Raw genomic sequence first — 18,476 nt, 5'->3', positions numbered from 1 at the left:
AAAGGAGCCATCTTGGACATTCCAGCCCCAGCAAACATCGGGCAGAGATGAGATAAGCTGTCTCTGCTATATCCTGTCCAAATACTAACCCACCATCTCATGAGCAAGATAAAATGGTTATGGTTTTAAGCCACTAAATTTTGAGGTACTTATTTAGTGACAGGCATTTTACACACCAGGAGTCTAACTCTATACACTGTTTTCTTAAGCTCCATGATACAAAGGATGTTTATATCCTTTATGAAGTATATATATGTGGTACATATTTGAGAGAGAAACGCTTGAGGCCTTTTATCTGAACTCTTGCTATAGACATTTTCACTGGTTGGCAATTTGTATATAATATGGATTATGTGGCTGATAGATGCCAAGGTGATCTCTAGCGATTCCTACCTCCTTGTCTCCATGACTGTGTAATCCCTTTAAGTGTAGGCAGGACACACACACATATAAAGATGATTGGATGTCACTCCCATGATTAGGTTATGTAATATTGTAAAGATGAGGAGATAACACTCCTGTGATTATATTACATTATATAAGCCTCTGTCTTAGTAGACTGGAACTACAGATTTTTGCTGGATGAATAAACAGCCATATTGAAAAAGCCCTTATGTTGAAGGGCTATGAGTAGCCAGCCTCTAGGATCAAAGGAGACCTCCAGTCAAATGCTAGCAAAAAGCTAAGCCCCCAGTCATGCAGTCACAAGGAAATAAAGTCTGCCAACAACCTGAATTCTTGCCCAGTGGATTCAAGTGGATTCTTGCCCAGTCAAGTCTCCAAATGGAAATGCAGCCTGGTCTATGCTTTGATTGCAGCATTGTGAGACTCTGAGCCAAGGATCCAGTTAAGCTGTGCCTGAGCTCCTGATCCATGGAAACTGTGAGATAATAAATGTGTGGTGTTTTAAGGCAGTGAATTTGTGGTCATTTGTCACATTGCAGTAGAACACAAATTCAGGAAAGTTTGTGTTGGGGGAGTACTATGAAGCATCACTTATGTATCCAGAAAAGAAGGGCATTACTAGACAAATAAAAGAGGTTACATAAATTCCACACATTACTGCATTCACAGGGTATAGCTGGTGGCCATCAATATGCCTTGTGATTTTGATTTAGAATTGAAAAAAAGTAAAAATAAGTGATTCATTGCAGGATTTTAAACTTTGGAATGTAGTTCTAGTGAGAGTTGGTATAATGATAATTGTGAGTTTTGTTTGCTTGTGGTTTTGTTTTTTATATTTTGCATGGTGCTTGGTGTATGTGCGGTTGAATAAGGCACTTCCATTGACCTTTCCTAGGGTTTTTGATGGTTTAGTTCTTTCTGATTTTCCCTGTCTCTATGCTCCCCAAACCAAGGATTGTAATATTTTAGTGCATGATGTATTAGATGCAGAAGTCCATACCTTTCTGGTTTCCACAAGAAACCACTAATACTAAGTGTTTTATGACTTTTTTTGGAGTGGTGTGAGGGGTAGTGCCCTTTTACCAAAGGTTTGGAGAGAACAAAAGTGGGGAGTCATGATGTGCAATGCTCTTGTTGGCTCTTCCCCTCTCTTCTTCTCAGTCTCTCCTAGTCTGCTTTGTGAGCAGTTGAATATTTCCTCTCCTCAAGCAGGGAAGTTCTGTCCTCCTTCAGGTGCACTCAAGGTTTTAGCCTCTATCTGAATTAATTAATCAAGATATTTATTCCAATTAAATATTTTGTATGTGGCATACTCTGCCACTTGTCTACCCAATATCTATTTACTTGTTTTCCTTACTAACAGAACCCAGATAAAGTATTGATTCTCCCAAGCTTTTCTTAGAGCCAATAAGATGTATATAGGCTGTATGGGGTGTTGGGGAAAACTGTGATTTCCTGATATAAAGGAATAGACTCAGCTGGCAGTGGTGCCCTTTTGTCCTTTCTCCTTCTTCCTGGCTAAACAGACAACACTGATTCATAGGGCTGCAGTCATCTGGTAACCTTGGAGGTGAATAGCAGAGCAGGAAAATAGCAGGGCTATCTTGAGACTTTGTTGAGCTGCTTTACTTGCCCTGTTTATCAATCTCAGGACCTACTGTCATAGAAGAGAACAAAATCTCGTATTTAATTAAGTCACTATTTATTGGATATCTATTACATTATCCTGGCTAATACAGTGCTCTTCCCAAAAGGAATTCTGGTGAGTAGTTTATTTTCCTTTCCACTTGTATTTTTATCTTTTATGAAGGGTTATTTTGAACAACTCAAATAAAACTGGATCTTTATGTTCCCTCCTTAAGGTCTCCCTCAGCATGGTGATTTATCTCAAAGTAACATGAATCTGACTTCAGAAAGCAGTATGGTGTTCATTGAAGCCTCTTGAGCACAGGGAAAATTGCCACATATAGCTCACAGCAAAACTTCCCCCAAACCCTTTTTTGTACAGCTTTCTCTCTAAAGGAACACACTAAGCTACACTTCTCCCTACCCCTTTTTGCTAACTCCTCCTCAAAACTGTGTCCACTTCTTTCATCCTCTTTACTAGCCTTTGAGTTGAATGTTTTCTTTAGGAAAAGCTTCATATCAGCACTTTTATAAATCAATCTGTCCCCATCTTTCTTCCTTAATTTTGTAGTTGTACCTGTTGGCCCTGGAAACACATTGAAGAATCCATGTGCAGTCACAGACTTGTCCTCAGAAGGCAACCAAGGGAGAGAGCCGTGAATAGGGACACTTGAGTATTTTCCCCGCATGTATTAGCCAGGATTCTCCAGAAAAATAGAACCAACAGGATTGAATAGTTGGTTGGTTGATTGGTTGGTTGGTTAGTTGGTTAATTGTTTTTGAGGAATTGGATCCTGTGATTATGGAGGATTTTAAGTCCCAAGACTTACACTTGGCACTTTGGAATCCCTGGATTGCTGATGGTGCAGTTCTAGTCTGAAAGCTGGTGGCTTGAGACCCAAGAAATCCAGTGTTTCAGCTTGAGTCCACAGGCAGAAAAAAAACAAGTGTTCTAGCTCTCAGGCAGTCAGTCAGAAGGAGTTCCTCTTTACTTGAGGGAGGGCCAGCTTTTTTATTTTATCCAAACCCTCAACTGATTTGATGATGCCCACCCATATTGGGAAGAGCAATCTGCTTTAGTTACTCTACTAATTCAAATGTTAATGTCATCCAAGAAACACCCTCACAGATACCTCCAGAATAATGTTTGACCAAATGTCTGGGCACCCTGAGTCCCAGTCACATAAAATTAACCGTCATACCCCATCACACTTGTTATCTCTCACACAGCTCTCCACTGTATGTGCCAACTCTCTAGGCTCATTTCTTTTCACTTCCCTTCTCTCCTCCCTTCCTCTTTTCATCCCAGGCTCTTGGTTCTATGTCCTAGAGTAGACTTTTGCCTCTCCACCTTCCTCCCCTTCAAGCCTCTGTTTCTCCTTTAAGAATTGGCTCACATGTCACTTCCTTTGTAGTGTTCTTTGATTCCCCCAATTAAACATAATTGCTCTTTCTTTTCTGCATGCCTACTATTTTGTGTGACTCTCGGCCATGTACTTATCTCAGATGACTTGTGTTCTATTCATGTCTGTGTCTGACATGTCTGTGTCCTGTAAGTGCTCTCCAAAGAGTTGATTGAAGTGGGTGGAGAGGATCAGTGATGTCATATTTCCACAGAAATGGTAGCAATAATGAAAATTTGGCATGTGAGTAACTGGTTTCACTCTAATAACAAAGATATTTTAGTTGAAAATAAGTTTTAAAGTTTTTTTAAAATTTTAAATATTTATTTATTTTTGAGAGAGAGAGAATGAACATGAGCAGGGGAGGGGCAGAGATAGAGGGGGGCAGAGGATCTGAAGTGGGGTCTGTGCTGACAGCAGTGAGCCTGATGTGGGGCTCGAACCCATGAACCATGAGATCATGACCTGAGCCGAAGTCAGACGGTTAAACAACTGAGGTACCCAGTTGTTCCAGTTGAAAATAAGTTTTGAAATGGAAATGTGGATGATAATAATACAAATAGCTAATCATAAAAGCCCTATTGTGTCCTGGGCAATGCATTAAATGCTTTACATATGTCACCTTATTTAATCATCATATCAACACTATGAAGTAAATCCTAATAACTCTATTTTACAAATGAGGAAACTGAGGCAGAGTGGGGTAAAGTAACTTGGCAAGGTCACAAAACTAGTTGCTGTGGAGCTGCAGTTTGAACCCAAGCACAAATATGTAACACCCACATATGCACTGGGGAAAGGCAGAAGTGTGTAAAGTTCCCAGGAGGAAAGCTGTACACCTATGTACTCTGTTATGTGCATTCTTTGTTCTCCCCACCCCCACTCCTGATAGCATTCCTTATACTCTTGCCCACCGACAACAATGTGTTTTTTTGCTCCTTTTCTCCTGTTTTCCCTCCTTAAAAAATGCTATTAATTATTATAATGAAAACCTTTCTGGAAAAGCAACACCAGGCACCACATGCATTCCAAGCCTGGTTTTTGTTACCAGATTTGCTCTCCACACATGATTCTCACCATGAGCGTGAAGTTATGGTGCCCTTATTGTGACATGATGTAGTTGGCTCTGCTTTGTGGTTGGTGCTGCCAACCTCTGGATTAAATAATAAAGAGCCAATTGTATATTTCAGGGCTATTATACCATTTAATCAGCATTAAAAAAACTGAATAGAGTAATGGAATCTGTAAATGTATTTATAATTAATGCTATTTTCATTTCACTGAAGTAAAAACACATTATGTGGATTATCAAGGGAAGAATATCCTAACTTTTCTAGAAATGAGCAATTTTACATCTAGAGTCTCCCTCCTCAATACCCCTTAATATCCCTTAAAAATTATTACAACTTCCTACTGGAAAAAGTGGGATTGGTCAGTTCTAATATATTTTTATAGTAGAAACTTAAAATTAAATATTAGGATACTTCCTACATTATCATATACAAGCAAATGTAGTGTCTTTAAGTTTCATACATTGCAATCTAAGAAAAGGTACTGAAATGAAGTAAATATTCTTATAATTTAATTCCCTTCTCAAGAATTTTCTTGCAGGTATCTTGTGAAATGTGCTATTGTAGGGACAAATATCTACTTTGGAGGAAATGAATCATCAGCATCTAAGTAGCTACTCTATAAATCATGGTGTTTTCAGAGCAAAGTCTCAGTTCTTTCACAACTTTTTTGATAAGCAAATGAGATTAAAAATGACTTTATATTTCACAAAGTTCTTTTTGATGGGAGAGCACACAAATCAGGCATTTAAATGTCAGAATGTAGAATTTTTCAAGAGGATTTTTTGCTACCAGACCTGCCCGTACGCTGCCCGTACATATCTTTGGGGCCAAGGAGCTGAACTTTCTGAGAGAGTTTTGCTTTGAGGAAAGAGAACGGGCTTTAGTAGCAAGCCACTTCCCCAAGCCTGGGGAAGGCTTCCAGAGAAAATATGAGAAATCTGCTATGTATTTAGAAATGCACTTTCCCAGATATGGAAGAGACATTACTTGCAAACTTAAACTATTTTAGAAGTCATCGTCCTACATGTAATTAGGACATTTCAGGAGTCCTTACCCTGGTTAGCATGGAGAATAACTCTAATTCAGAAAAGTCTGATATTCCAACCAGAAAAAAAAGATATCCCTTTTGTCTTTTAATTCTTTTTGGTAACTTAACTCACCAATTCAGACTATTTTGAGAGAGAAGAATTACAGCTATAGAATTGGAATAAAACTTTCTGGAGCCAAATTCAGACTGACCTTGGGCAAGTCATTTACCACTTTGGGTCTAGAGTTTTCTTCCCCTCTGCTGCATTTTAGTAAGCTGGACTGGATCCCAGATTTGCTGGTCTGGTAGAAAAGGACTATGTGTCCTTGGCTGAAGATGTAAGAGGTGATGTGGTAATTTATGTGTTTTATTTTTAGTTATTAAAGACTTTTTTTCTTCTTTCTTCCTATTCCTTCATTTCTTTCTTTCTTTCTTCCTTCCTTCCTTCCTTCCTTCCTTCCTTCCTTCCTTCCTTCCATCCTTCTCTTTCTTTCTTTCTTTCTTTCTTTCTTTCTTTCTTTCTTTCTCCTTCTTTCTTTCTTTCTTTTTTCCTTTCCTTTCCTTTCCTTTCCTTTCCTTTCCTTTCCTTTCCTTTCCTTTCCTTTCCTTTCCTTTCCTCTCCTCTCCTCTCCTCTCCTTTCCTTTTCCCTTCCCTTCCCTTCCCTCCCCTTCCCTCCCCTCCCCTCCCCTCCCCTCCCCTCCGCTCCCCTCCGCTCCTCTCCCCTCGTCTCCTTCTTTTGAAAGAGAAAGAGAGGGGCGCCTGGGTGGCGCAGTCGGTTAAGCGTCCGACTTCAGCCAGGTCACAATCTCGCGGTCCGTGAGTTCGAGCCCCGTGTCAGGCTCTGGGCTGATGGCTCAGAGCCTGGAGCCTGTTTCCGATTCTGTGTCTCCCTCTCTCTCTGTGCCCCTCCCCCGTTCATGCTCTGTCTCTCTCTGTCCCCAAAATAAATTAAAAATGTTGAAAAAAAAATTAAAAAAAAAAAAAAAAAGAAAGAGAAAGAGAGCATGAGTGGGGGAAGGGCAGAGGGAGAAGGACAGAGAGAATCTTAAACAGGCTCCATGCACAGCGTGGGGCTCAATTTTACAACAGTGAGATCATGACCTGAGCTGAAATCAAGAGTCAGACATTTAACTGACTGAGCTACCCAGGCACCTCAAGACTCGCTTTCTTAACCAGAGAGTTGGATGGTGATATGTGTTTGTCAAGAATTTGATCAATGAATGAGCAACAATGATAGACATGCAAATTATTGCTTCTATATGGCTTTCTTCTCTCAAAGGATCATAGGGACAAACTTGCCTATAATTATATTTTGCCTAGGTATGGCACTTTTCATTAGATGATATCAAAGTATTTTGCAAATGTTAATTAAAATTTGCATCTTCCCTGTGATGTGAATGTGATTGTTTTCCTGATATATGGAGCAGCAGCAGACTGAGACATAGAATACTTTAAAGGCTGCCCAAGATTACCCTGATGAACAGTACATCAAGAACCAAAGAGTCTGTTCATAAGTTACATGCTCTAACTTGCAACACTATATAGTTACTTGGTAGAGGTTAAGTAATTAAGAAACTTTTCCAAGAAGGCCATTTGGCCTTGGTGCCACTGACTAAGTTTTCAGAAGCCTCAGAATGCTTGTCTCCTAGGCAGAAATGGAGGCAACTCTATCTAAGTGAGGGAGGGAATGTTACCAGGAGACTAACTGGTTTTGTCTTCTCCTCAGAAGTTGCAGGCTTTATTTCCACCTGCTATGCTAGGCAGGTTCTATGGCATTGGGTGGAGTTTGTAAAAGCAGGGTTTTTGAGGAATGGGGATACTCCCCAAGGTATTACTGTGGATACTACTGGGGATTTCAGGGTCTAAGTAGAGCAAGCTAAGGGTTGGATAAATGGTCTCTCACTTTTCATAAAAACACAAAAATTCTGAATCACCCCAGAGACTTCTATAATAATCTCTGAGTGTGTTATAGGATTATTGAGCCCTATCTTTACAGGTTCTTAACATGGAAAGATTTTGCTCTTATGAGTGTTCACTTGGTGGTCATGTGGAGAAGTGGCTGATAGACAAAAAAAATAGTAGTTATGGTGGAATGTGTTTTTTCCTTCTTCTTCTCTCATTGCCTCACCCCTGGACCACTGCCTCCTCACTTATTTTGTCATATTTACTTGTTTCTTCTTCAGTCTGTCCTGTGAAAACTAACTGCAAGATTAGTTTAAAGCACTGCTTTTTTTCTTTTTTTAAATCTTTAAACTGTTTTATTTATTTTTGGCAGACAGAGAGAGACAGAGTACGAGCTGAGGAGGGGCAGGGAGAGAGGGAGACACAGAATCCAAAGAAGGTTCCAGGCTCTGAACTGTCAGCACAGAGCCCAACATGGGACTTGAACTTGTGAATGAGTCGAAGTCGGATGCTTAACCGACTGAGCCACTCAGGTGCCCCAAAGCACTGCTTTCATGGCAAATCTCTTCTTAGAAATCTCTCATGGCCTTTCCTTGCACAACAACGTCAACAAAAACAGCAATAAATATAAGCCGTGTCCTTAGTTATGAGTAGACATTGTGCTAAGATCTTACATACCTTATTTTTATTTCATTACAAATATTTCTGTATAATTTGAAAACCTGTTCAAAATTGGATCCTACCCTCCTTTTTCAATTGCATTTTCTAACATGTACGCTCTGCTCCAGTGGTACTGTGTCTCATTTCTGCCCATACCCACCCCCATCCCTGCTTTAAATGCCATTATCATTATCCTTGGCTCATTGTTTCCCTCTCATTCAATGGGTCCTCTTTCCTCTGCCCATTCAATTCGTTTTTCAAGGAGCAGCTTGAGTCCCACTTCAGGGCTTCTACCAACAATTCTATTTTCCTTCTACATACTAGTCACTATTGTTGAATCTATTATTATCACTCAATTACTTGCCAATCTATTTTCTGATAGACTATCAGGGCATATTGAGTACCAATGTGCAAGATGTTCCTTGATCCCTCCATTTTCTTTTGGATCATCACCTTCTTCTAGATTTGACTTCTATATCAGGTAGGATAGGTTAAGTTATCCTTCAGTAGTGAAGCCTCAAATCTTAATGGTTTCTAACAACAAAGATTTATTTGTTACCTATAATATGCATCTGTTGTAGGTTGGCTTGAGGCTCTGCTCCATGCCTCCTTATTCAGGGATGCAGGCTGATTGAGGGGCAACATCTGGAACATTGCCTAATGCAGGGACAGGGCAAAAAAGATGTGGCTAATAATACACTAGCTCTTAAATCCAAACCCATATCTCTTCTTGTTTTTTATGGTCAAAACAAGTTAAATGGCTATGGCTAACTTCAAGGAGTACAGGGAAGTACAATTCTATCATGTACCTGTCAGAAAGGAAACCAGAATATTTGCCAGAAACTCTGATGACTAATACAACATCCTTTTTTGTATAGACAAGATCAGTGGCTTTCAAATTTTGGACTATATCCCATTATGAAAACTACATTTTACATCATCACTGAAATATACAATACATATATGCATGTACTTAACTGAGACAAAGTACTCTGAGACAGAGTACCATTTACTCTGGTATTTTTTCTTCCATTCCATTTAGCTTCATTTTTTTAAATGGGTATTACCCACTAAATTGGTTTTATGATCCTCTGATGAATTGTGACCCAGGATTTGAAAAATACTTGTCTAGAAGCCATAGGCCCAGCACTGTTAACCCTTTCTCACTGCCAATCCCACTTTTTTTCTAACTGAAAATCCCATTCCATACATTCACCTTCTCTATAGCAATATGCTTGCTGTTAAGTACTGCTGGTGAAAAATCATATGAAGACTCACTGGAGGTTGGAGACACTGCATTTGTAGAAGTCCGATCACCATAATTGTGTAATTGTACTGCAGCTTTTTGTGTGTCCTACCCCATCACCGTCTTCTCTCTGCAAATGAGTCAATATGCACACACAATTAAGGTCATTTAGGGACATGCTCCTTCAATGTCTCACCTCATGTTTATAACCTTGTCAATCAATATCTGCCTTCTCTCTCTCACTTTCTTTCATTTGGTCTCAGAGAGGGTGGTGTTACTTTATGAAGGTACTCTTATTGATTATTTGAGTGTTCATCTGCTTTCTCCAGGAGCAGGTCTATGTCATTAGGCTTGCATTCTAATCATCCTACCTATTTCGCTTATTTCTGGTTGCTGGATTGCCTTAGGTAAGGTGTTTCTTTTTTCCTCTTGGGCTCATTATTTATCTCTTGGGCTTATACACCTGGTTGCCATTCTTAAATGCAGGAAGTACAAGGCAAGTGGATCTTTGGCCCAGCAACCAGTCCCTCCTAGGTACCTGGAGAAAGTCATCTGCTCTCTACCTTTCTAGCTTGGAATTAAGGGAAGATTAGCCTTGCCATTGGCTCTCTCCTGGATTTTGGGAGTCAGGAAGATCAGCATACTTACATGTGGGGTTAAGGTAGGCTATCCCAAGAGCCATAGTTTGCTAAATGACAAGCTCTTCCCAGTATCCACTGCCTCTGGTCTTCACCCCTGAGTCTGGTTCACAGGTAAAGAAGCCCCACATCACATCACTCCCCTGGAAGACTGAATGGCTACTGCTTCACTTATACTCAGTTACTTGTCTGAAGGTCCCAGCACATTGTGACTCAAGAGAGACAGATGCCTTGTGGGAATGGACAGGAAGGAGCTGCCTTAGAGATGCCCTTTCCTGGGATCCTGATAGCTAGTTGTCTCCCTAATTACCTCCTTATTGATATCTTTCATTTGCTACCAACTTTCTCAAAAAATAAACTACACCTGTTTTCTCCCTTTCTTATCTTACATTTGCTTTAGAATCTACTGCAATAAAAGGGAGAATAAAACCTCCCTGAAACTGCTTTGGCAAAGGCAACCATTGACCTATTAATTGCCACATGCTTTGCAATCTTCATGGTTCTGAGGTCTTTTTTTTAACCTCTCAGCTGCACTGACTCTGGCTGACCACTCCCACTCCTTTTTTGATTCTCTTTGGCTTTTGTGACAAAACTCTCTTCCAGTTCTTCTCTTATTTCTCTGATTCTTCTTAGTCTCCTCTTCTGCATTTCCTAACTCTCCTATGTTCTTGTTTTTGGTGTCACCCATAATTGTGTTCTGTCCTTTCTCACCCTACTTGCTCTCCCCTGGGTAAATCGATCCAATCTTTTAACTTCTGTATTTAGCCACCTGTATGTGAGTGATTCACAAATTCAGGTCTCTGGTCCAGATCTCTTCTGGAATCTAGATCTATTTTCACAGCTTCCAATAGTACATTTCTACCCAAACATTCCACAGGCATTCTGAACTCAGTAGTCCAAAATGGAAAGTAATCTTTTTCAGAAGTAGTAGCTCCAGAGTTTTTAAATGAAGACCAAAGGGCCAGATATGGCCTGCTGACTGTTTTTATATCGCCCAAGGACAATGAATGGTTTTTACATTTTTAAATGGTTGGAAAACTCAAAATAATAATATTTCAGAAAACATGGAAATTATATAAAATTTATAGTTCAGTGTTTATAAGGAAAGTTTTTTTTGTAAAACAGTGTTACCCATTTGTTTATGTCATTGTTTATGTTTGGTTATAGCTTTCCACTACAATGGCAGAGATGAGTAGTTGCAGCAGAGATCGTATGGTTCACGATGCCTAAAATAATTTAGTATTTGGCCGTTTGCAGAAAAAGGTCTGCTAACCCCTGGTGCAGCTAAATGGACCTAGCTTCAAATCTCAGCTCTACCACTTACTCTCCATATCACCTGGGCAAATTACTTTACTTCTCTCGATCTAAGTTTTCTTATCTAAAAATGAAAATAATCATATTTACTGCTCAAGGTTTTTTGTAGATTCAATGAGATAAAGCATGTAAGACACTTGGCACAGTGCTTGACATATATCACCTCATATTTGTTAACTATTGTTGTTTCTCACCAAACTCACTCTTCCTCTTGTTTTTTCTCTATATGATAGCTACATGGTCCACCAGTCACCTAAGCCAGAAATTTGAGAGTCATTGTAGGCCATACATACTATTTGTTGTTGATTTTACCTCCACAAAATCTAAGATGTCCATTCTTTTTTCTTCACAGCTACTGCTACTGCCTTAGTTCACACTCTAATCTTCTCTTGCCTGGATTGTCCTTAACTTGTCTCCCTGACTCGGATCATGTCCTCATTTCTCTGTTTTCTATACTACAATGTATTTTAAAATGAAAATCTTACTGTGTTACTCTTCATCTTAAAGCCATGCAAGGATTCCCCCAATGTCTGCATGATAAAGCCTAAGCTCCTTTCATCCTCCTCCAAGGTTAGTTCTTTGCTCAGGCTTAATTTTTACCATGCCTACTTTGGACATCATGCACCAGCTTCACTATGGCTTGAAATTTTCAAAGCCATCTGGAATTCCCTTCTCCATCCTGTCAATCCAGGCAGCTCCTACTTCACTTTCAACATTGAACCCAACCATTACTGCCACTGTGAAGTAAGTTTTCTTTAGTTCTAACCTCTCCCTATTCTTGTGCAGAATTGAGCACTCCCTTCTTTGAGTTCCCATGGACCCTTATGTTCTTCAGTCACAGCATGTAATTGTGATTCTAGATTATAAACTCCTTGATAGCAAGATACCTGTTCAGGTCCCAGAATCTAGCACAGTGTTTGACACATTGTGGAAACTTACAAACATTTATCAAAAGAAAGAATGAACAGAGTCCTACAGAAAAAATACACACGTACGTAATTTCTCAAATGACTATCCACACGTACGTAATTTCTCAAATGACTATCTACTTGTCTTTTCCCTCTGTGATTTTCACAAGATCAAAGTGATTCCTAAAGTGTGGTATCCCTACACCAGTATCACCTGGAAATTTGTTAGAAATGCAGATGCTTAGGCCTCATCCCACACTACCTGAATCAGAAACTCTGGAGGTAGGGCCCAGTAAACTGTGTCAATAAGCCCTTGAGGTAATTTGGATGGATGCTATAGTTGGAGAACCACTATCCTAGACTAGTTTTTTCTCAGACTGTCACTGTGTACCACCTGTATTGCAATTGTCTAAGCTGATTGTTGAAGCTAAAGATGGCAGGCCCCATCCCAGAGTCTCTGGGTGCATGAAATAGCTATGGTTTCAACACTGGCTGTACATTAGAAGTACCTGGGCAAGACTTAAGAAAAAAATAACCAGTGCTCTGACTTTATTCCCAGAGATTCAGATTCTTTGGGTTTGGTGGAGGATCCAGCACAGCTTTTGGGTTTTTTTTCCCCAAAGCTTCCTAAGTGATGGAAGTGTACAGCCAGGGTAGAGCATGGACTATGAGCATGGACTCTGGGGTCTGATGATTCACCTTCTAGTCCTAGCAGTGTGACTTTAGGTAAGTTAACTCTGTTTCACTCTCTTGTCTGTTAACAAGGATTAAGTGAGATAATATGTATAGAGTGCTTATCACAAGGTCTGGCCCACAGTAAGCTGTTAATAGATGTTAATTACATTTTCTTTAGTGAATATAAGCCCTTATAGTTTTTTATGTACACCAACATTTAGGAACCATGGAGCTAGAGGATATCCTTAGTCCCCGAAACTGACTGAGTGCTGGTGGAATTACTTTTCTCTTCAGATGGTTTGATTAGGAACAATGTAAATCCCTCAGTTTTTCTGGTGGGCTATTTCATCCAGATAATCAGTTCTGACTAATCCTGATGGTGGTGACAAAGTGTAGGTATACCTGCAGAGACCTGCAATGTTGGACGTACTTTGAAAGTGTCTATCATGATCTCTTGCTCAGAAGTGTTTCATAGGTGTATCTCTTCTTCCTAACTAGATTCTAATTCTTGTGGGCAGGAACTGAATCTTATATTTTGTTCTCATATCACAGTGCCCAGCAGAGTGTTAGATATACAGGAGACCTTCAACTTGACTGAAACACAGGCTCCAAATATGCCAATTTCAGTCCTGCCTAGTGTGATCCTGATTAGGTTTTCTAAATTCCTTGAGTCTTGATTTCCTCATCTGGGAAAGGGAGAGAGTTAGTTATTTCAATTTACTTCCCAGGGCTGCTATGAAAAAAAATGTCTATGGAGCACCTCAGAATTTCTAGAGTGCCTTCAATTTTCAAGTATTCAAAGAAAATAGACACAAAGTTTCATCACAGCTTGTGTTTCATCACAATACATGTTGGAGCTCCAAGTACTTATTTGAGGTTGCTGTATCACCAGGTATCTTAGTACAACCTTCCTTCATTGTGGTATCTCATTGTGAATGATTTTAACATGAATTGTATAAATGCCCACTTACAAAAAGTGTTAAGTTTTAAGATACTACTGCTTTTTAAGCCTACCTTTTTTTAAATTTTCTTCCTTGTAAAATTCCAAAAGTCATCTATTTTTTAAGATTTGATTGGTACCTTCAAAAGAAAAATGATAATTATAGAAGCACAAAGGGCCACTATATAAATCTCATATACTTTATGGACTAAGAGTATGTTAAACAGATGAAGATTATGATTTTCATTCATGATGAAATAAATAAATCTTGTTTCCAGGAAATTGGTGGTGTTGTTTCAGTAATTAGGGCTTTGTAATGATGTCATCTACATGATTTTTATAATTGAATCCCATTAAAAATGATTATCACCTTTGAAGGTTTTGGGTTAGAAATCAGTACATCAGAGAATATTCCCTTTGACCTGATATTAAAACAGAACTTTTGAGAATCAAAACCAAACTGGAGGTACTCTCAAACTTACCTCTCTTCACTACAATTATGCTCTGTACCTTTCTTTATCCTTACTTAAATCACAGAGCATTGTTCTTAAGTTTTTATATATAGTTACTATAGTGCTTTGGACAGCTGGTTTTTATTTTAGTTAGAATTAGTCACACTGTTCTCTGGCCTTGGAATTTGTAAGAGTTTTGGATGGCGAGACTGTTCTTGGAAGCTAAGGCCTGTGTAATTTTGTTAGTTTTTTTTGGCTTGCTGAATTCACTGCTGTGGTTCTTGACAGATGAAGGGTGTGTGTGAATTGGCTGTAATTTCTTTGTTGTATCAGGCAAAACTATGCACTGGGTGACTTTTAATAAACCAGTTTTATTTACTTTCTCAGTGTTGGAACATTTATGACTCCTAGAAAGAAATTGGGTAGGCATGAGTGCTCTCAGATTGTTTTATCACTGTAAGATTTCCCCAAATACCTCTAACTGTAATTAGAAATGTAATTGGGTTCATGAGCATTTGTGGGATGATTCTGGTGTATCTGTATGAGTGTTAGAGTTTAGATTACCTATTTAAGAAATTACCTTTTATATCATAATTTATTCTTCACATAAGTCAATTGGGAATCAATTTTCCACCATTGAAATTTCCAGTCACATCTTTGTATTTCAAAGTTGGTTTCATTTTTTGTATTTGATCAAATTCTAATGGTAAGTTTCGCCATGCAACCTGCAGAGCTAGGTGGTGGAAACATTTAGTAATGATGTTCCAGCTGATTTGTTGTCCCATCTAAAAATTTCAGTAGAATCCTTTCGTTTGTCAGACATTTGTTGAGTCTCTGCCATGTGCTAACACCTGGGCTAAACGCTAGGATACCGTGGAAACACAGAGGTGGACAACAGTCTTTTCTCTCAGGAGCTCACAGTCAAAAGGGTGTCAGGTGATAAAAAAAAAAAATCCAACACAAGGGCTGTGCTGGCGATGATGCCTAAAGCAAATTTCCACTATTTTTTCCTTGTCAGAGAAAGTCAGGGATGGTCTTTCTCCATCTACAGCCTCTCTTGAAAACTAGTGAAGACTCTGTGATTCAGAGCACAGACTGGCTGTAGGTTTCTAGTTAGTTCTTTAGGAAACAAAAGAAAACAAGAAGCTTTTGCACACGAGGTGGTGCTGCTGCTCTGTAGCAAGAACAGGGCATTACTCTTAGAGGCAGGTAAGAGTCTCCTATCATTTTTGGCTTGTGCTGAAAAGCTGAGTTTTTAGGCTTTACCCTCTTAGGCCTTCTAGAGCTTTTAATTCCTAGGTACATTTACTTTCTAAATAAAAATATCTATTTCATTTCTGAAGTGCTATTCCTCCCCCATCTTAAAGGGAATGCTTTTTCTTTCACTAAAAGTTATCGAGGCTTTCCTGGAGCATTCTTGAGAAATATGGTATTTACTACCTACATGCTCTGGGTTTTTTGTTTTGTTTTGTGATTTTTGGTTGGCCTGACAAACTTTTGTAATGGCTTTGGCTATAGAAGGACTTTTTTTGAAAGGGTGGAATGGAGGCAGGAGAGGGAGGCCCCAAAGTACTGAATTGCATTAGAGTTTTTTACAATTGTTGCAGTATTTCTGGTAAGAAAAGTTATTAGGTGTTTATGGATGTTTCAAAAGACCAAGGGAAAAAAAGCAGATTCCATTTTAAAATATCCACTTGGGGACCCTTAACACTCAGAACAGAACCTAGGTTGGGAATGCTAAGGGGTGTGATCAGCGTAAACCAGCAGTTGTTTCTAACATGGGGGTGTTAGTTGGATGCAGTCCAAGAGGAAAGGGGTTGCCAGAGCATTCCATGGGGAGGATAGGTTGGCTTGGCCAGGTGGATCGGGAATACAGGCTTTCCTCCTACTGAGTCACACCCAACTTCTTAAACAGGGAAAACCCAGCTCAGTTAATGGAGAGCTCTTTACTTGTCTGCCTTCTCCAGGTGGTGGAGGGAAGCAAGCTTATGGGAAGAGATAAAAACTCAGAGTTCCATAAGGGCCACAAAGAAGAAGTATTTTAGGCTAATAATTTTGGTTTACCGTTTTAGATTAAAATGATTGTCCTTCCTGGGACATTTGGGTGGCTCAGCTGGTTAAGCATTGGGACTTCGGCTCAGGTCATGATCTCACAGTTGTGAGTTCGAGCCCTGAGGTTGGGCTCTGTGCTGACAGCTCAGGGTCTGGAGCCTGCTTTGGTTTCTGCATCTCCCTCTCTTTCTGCCCCTCCTCTGCATGTGTGCTTGCTCTCTTTCTCTCAAAAATAAACAAACATTAAGAAAATGATTGTCCTCATTGGAGATGAGGTTGCTTTGAATTAGTTTTTGCAGGGTAGGTGAGGGAGTGGCTTTAACTTGGTCCACTCTCCCATCCGATCCACTTTGGAATCCACAGGCCACATTTGGCCATACATTCCTTTAACATTCAAGTTTTGGAATATTCTGGGGGAAAGTCTGTAAGATATGTTATGAAAATTATGCCAGATATTCTTTCAAAATATTGTTTTGAATAAGTGGTATGAATAATGAGATCCAATGTTCACATCTTTCTAATCTCTTTGGTGTGAAAGTGATAAAAACGGTGTCTTGCCACATAACACCTCATTATACCGTTTGTTCCTAAATTGATTATACACATATATACACATATATATGGCATTATACTGTGTTATGTAAAGTACAGGTAACAATATATGCATATTATATGGGACAATTATATAATATACTATGTATGTGTGATGTATATAACACTAACATAGGTAATGAATGCATTAATGTATGTGGGTGCTTTTTATTGTATATTGTGGGATGCAGCAAGCAATAAAAAGACTACTACTTGGTAAACTTCGGGCTGTATAAATCAGTAATTATGTGTTCTAAAGTTCAAATCAAATTAAATGTTAATTTGGAACTCATTCTCTGTAAAACTTTTCTAGTCACTATTTCCAATATCTGTAAGTTCAGGACAAAGTTATGAAATATTAAATGAGTCAGTCAATACCCAACTTATAAATGGATTGTGTTCCAAAAGTTTCTTTTAAATATTTATAAATCAGGGGTGCCTGGGTGGCTCAGTTGGTTGGGCGGCCGACTTCGGCTCAGGCCATGATCTCACACCTTGTGGGTGTGAGCCCCACCTTGGACTCTCGCTGACAGCTCAGTGCCTGGTCCCTGCTTCAGATTCTGTGTCTCCCTCTCTCTCTCTGCCCCTTCCCCGCTCATGTTCTGTCTCTCTCTCAAAAATAAACATTTTAATATTTGTAAATCAGAACACATTCCTATTAAAAAGATCACATATGATGGTTAGTTTCTCTAGGTGCCCAACAAAAGCTCAATTAAACTATAATGACTTTTATAATAACTCCAACTTGATTTTTGGGGTTTGAAGATAAGGGGCCATGAGAGGAGAAAAGAAGGAAGTAGAGATGAGAAGGAAGTAGAGTTTTTCTGCTTTTATGAGACGGAGCCAACTCTAGGCAAACCATTTAAAATAAGAAAAATGTATATTTGGCCAGTGCCAACTTCCCTTTCTGCCCCCTTCTTGCAAGAATCCAGGACCTTCATGCTATCATAAATGCTTCCCATCTTGTGGCTCCCCACTGAAGTCTAACATACTATATCAGTGATGTGGCAAATAAGGTCTTTGTGTCATTACACAGAATCACTTGAGATGCTTGTTAAAAACAGATTTCTGGATCCTACTCTAGATCTACTGTGAATTGGAATATCCAATGATGGGGACTGGGAATCTATCTGGATTTATAACAAACTCCTTGCACCACATTTAGATTGGGCACCTCTGAAATGAAATATCTTATTTCATGAGAAGAGCCAAAAGTATAAAATATAATGTAGTCTTTAAAAAGAAGGAGTTTCCATCATTTGCCACAACATAGATGAACCTGGGACAGGGACAGGGACAGGGGAAATGGAGAAATGTTGAGCAGAGGGTACAAAATTGCAGTTATGTAGGCTGAATGAGCCTAGAGATCTAATGTAAAGTACAATGACTATAGTTAAGAATATTGTATTGTAACTGGAAATTTGCTAAGAGAGCAGATTTCATGTGCTCTCACCATACACACATAAAATGGTAACTATATGAGAGTGATATGTTAATTAGCTTGACTGTAGTAATCATAAAAACATCATGTTGTGTAACTTAAATATATGCAATTTTTTATTA

At 39.1% G+C, this 18,476-nt stretch overlaps 1 long non-coding RNA gene across 2 annotated transcripts in view; it reads right to left on the bottom strand.

Annotated features, from left to right (window-relative positions):
* Window positions 1-8,625: 8,625 nt before the first annotated feature.
* The window catches only part of LOC122469177, a 44,904-nt gene continuing 35,053 nt past the window's right edge, over window positions 8,626-18,476 (bottom strand). For both annotated transcript variants that reach the window (XR_006293403.1, XR_006293404.1), the window contains exons 3-4: window positions 9,376-9,473; window positions 8,626-8,754 (exon numbers count right to left, since the gene is read on the bottom strand). This is a non-coding gene — a long non-coding RNA (uncharacterized LOC122469177). The remainder of the gene's footprint in view (window positions 8,755-9,375; window positions 9,474-18,476) is intronic.

Source organism: Prionailurus bengalensis, chromosome B3 (genome assembly GCF_016509475.1).
Source record: "Prionailurus bengalensis isolate Pbe53 chromosome B3, Fcat_Pben_1.1_paternal_pri, whole genome shotgun sequence".
NCBI lineage: Eukaryota > Metazoa > Chordata > Mammalia > Carnivora > Felidae > Prionailurus > Prionailurus bengalensis.
Note: the sequence above shows the minus strand (reverse complement) of the source record. Positions and strands in the feature narration are given on the sequence as shown.